Raw genomic sequence first — 2,500 nt, 5'->3', positions numbered from 1 at the left:
CACTTGTGCTTCCTTTTTCCTGGCCAACGAAAGCAATGCGCGTGAACATGTGCTGCGTTTGCGAGGCCAAGGAAGGCAATGCGCGTGGACTTGTGCTGCGTTTGGCTGGCCGGGAAGGCAATGCGCGTGCACTAGTGCTTCCTTTTTCCTGGCCAACGAAAGCAATGCGCGTGCACTTGTGCTTCCTTTTTCCTGGCCAACGAAAGCAATGCGCGTGAACATGTGCTGCGTTTGCGAGGCCAAGGAAGGCAATGCGCGTGGACTTGTGCTGCGTTTGGCTGGCCGGGAGAGCAATGCGCGTGCACTAGTGCTTCCTTTTTCCTGGCCAACGAGAGCAATGCGCTTGAACATGTGCTGCGTTTGCGAGGCCAAGGAAGGCAATGCGCGTGGACTTGTGCTGCGTTTGGCTGGCCGGGAAGGCAATGCGCGTGCACTAGTGCTTTCCTTTTTCCTGGCCAACGAGAGCAATGCGCTTGAACATGTGCTGCGTTTGCGAGGCCAAGGAAGGCAATGCGCGTGGACTTGTGCTGCGTTTGGCTGGCCGGGAAAGCAATGCGCGTGCACTAGTGCTTCCTTTTTCCTGGCCAACGAAAAGCAATGCGCGTGCACTTGTGCTTCCTTTTGCCTGGCCAACGAGAGCAATGCGCGTGCACTTGTGCTTCCTTTTTCCTGGCCAACGAAAGCAATGCGCGTGAACATGTGCTGCGTTTGCGAGGCCAAGGAGGCAATGCGCGTGGACTTGTGCTGCGTTTGGCTGGCCGGGAAGGCAATGCGCGTGCACTAGTGCTTCCTTTTTCCTGGCCAACGAAAGCAATGCGCGTGCACTTGTGCTTCCTTTTTCCTGGCCAACGAAAGCAATGCGCGTGAACATGTGCTGCGTTTGCGAGGCCAAGGAAGGCAATGCGCGTGGACTTGTGCTGAGTTTGGCTGGCCAAGGAAAGCAATGCGCGTGGACTTGTGCTTCCTTTTTTCCTGGCCAACGAAAGCAATGCGCGTGAACATGTGCTGGCGTATGCGTGGCCAAGGAGAGCGATGCGCGTGAACATGTACGTTTCGGTGGGGATGCGCGTGAACTCGATGGACGGCTCTCTCGACCTGGTCAATAGGCGGCGAACGTCGACTCCGAGTTTTTCTTCTTAAAGCTCTGGCAATAGAGCACGTCCTTCCGATTGGTGATAGGCGCGAATGTATTAACGGTATTTCGACTGTCGTCCTTATATATTATCGTCGAACTACTGTCCGGCAGACAAACTTCTCATTTGAACGCGCAAAAATCAGTGGAAAACGGCGACCGTACGCCGACAACGTGGCGCTACGGCGAACACCGGCGCACAGCTGGGTTCGCCGCTCCGGACTGAGCTCCGTCGACGCAAGCGTCCGGCGCTCGTTTAGCACGAACTGTGGAAATATCAAAGCGTTAGTGACCCTCCATAAAGCGGACTCGATTGCCTATAACAGATGGAAAAATAGTTGGTGGTAATGCTCATTATGTGAGAAGTAGGCTAATGCCACGAGCTCGCACCGCTGCTGTGGGTACACTCGCTCGGGAGCAGGCCGATATCTAGTCGGCTGGAACGAGCAAACAGGATTGTTAGAAGGGATGGAGGGGGGACTCCTTGACCACAACAGCAAATGCAATGCGCCTGCACTTAACACTCTTCTGTTCATGAGGGGCAATGCGCGTGAATTCCGTACAACTGGCAAGTCCCTGGCCTGAAACGTCGTGCGCGGCGAGTCACTTGTAAATCCATCAAGTGCCTGGCCTGAAACGTCGTGCGCGGCGAGTCACTTGTCAATACAGCAAGTCCCTGGCCTGAAACGTCGTGCGCGGCGAGTCACTTGTCAATACAGCAAGTCCCTGGCCTGAAACGTCGTGCGCGGCGAGTCACTTGTCAATACAGCAAGTCCCTGGCCTGAAACGTCGTGCGCGGCGAGTCCACTTGTGAATACAGCAAGTCCCAGGCCTGAAACGTCGTGCGCGGGCGAGTCACTTGTCAATACAGCAAGTCCCTGGCCTGAAACGTCGTGCGCGGCGAGTCACTTGTCAATACAGCAAGTCCCTGGCCTGAAACGTCGTGCGCGGCGAGTCACTTGTGAATACAGCAAGTCCCTGGCCTGAAACGTCGTGCGCGGCGAGTCACTTGTAAATCCAGCAAGTCCCTGGCCTGAAACGTCGTGCGCGGCGAGTCACTTGTGAATAGAGCAAGTGCCTGGCCTGAAACGTCGTGCGCGGCGAGTCACTTGTCAATACAGCAAGTCCCTGGCCTGAAACGTCGTGCGCGGCGAGTCACTTGTAAATCCAGCAAGTCCCTGGCCTGAAACGTCGTGCGCGGCGAGTCACTTGTAAATCCAGCAAGTCCCTGGCCTGAAACGTCGTGTGCGGCGAGTCACTTGTAAATCCAGCAAGTCCCCTGTCCTGAAACGTCGTGCGCGGCGAGTCACTTGTGAATACAGCAAGTCCCTGGCCTGAAACGTCGTGCGCGGCGAGTCACTTGTCAAT

Source organism: Phymastichus coffea, unplaced genomic scaffold (assembly GCF_024137745.1).
Source record: "Phymastichus coffea isolate CEN01 unplaced genomic scaffold, Cenicafe_Pcof_1.1 PCOF00384, whole genome shotgun sequence".
NCBI classification, from domain to species: Eukaryota; Metazoa; Arthropoda; class Insecta; order Hymenoptera; family Eulophidae; genus Phymastichus; species Phymastichus coffea.
Note: the sequence above shows the minus strand (reverse complement) of the source record.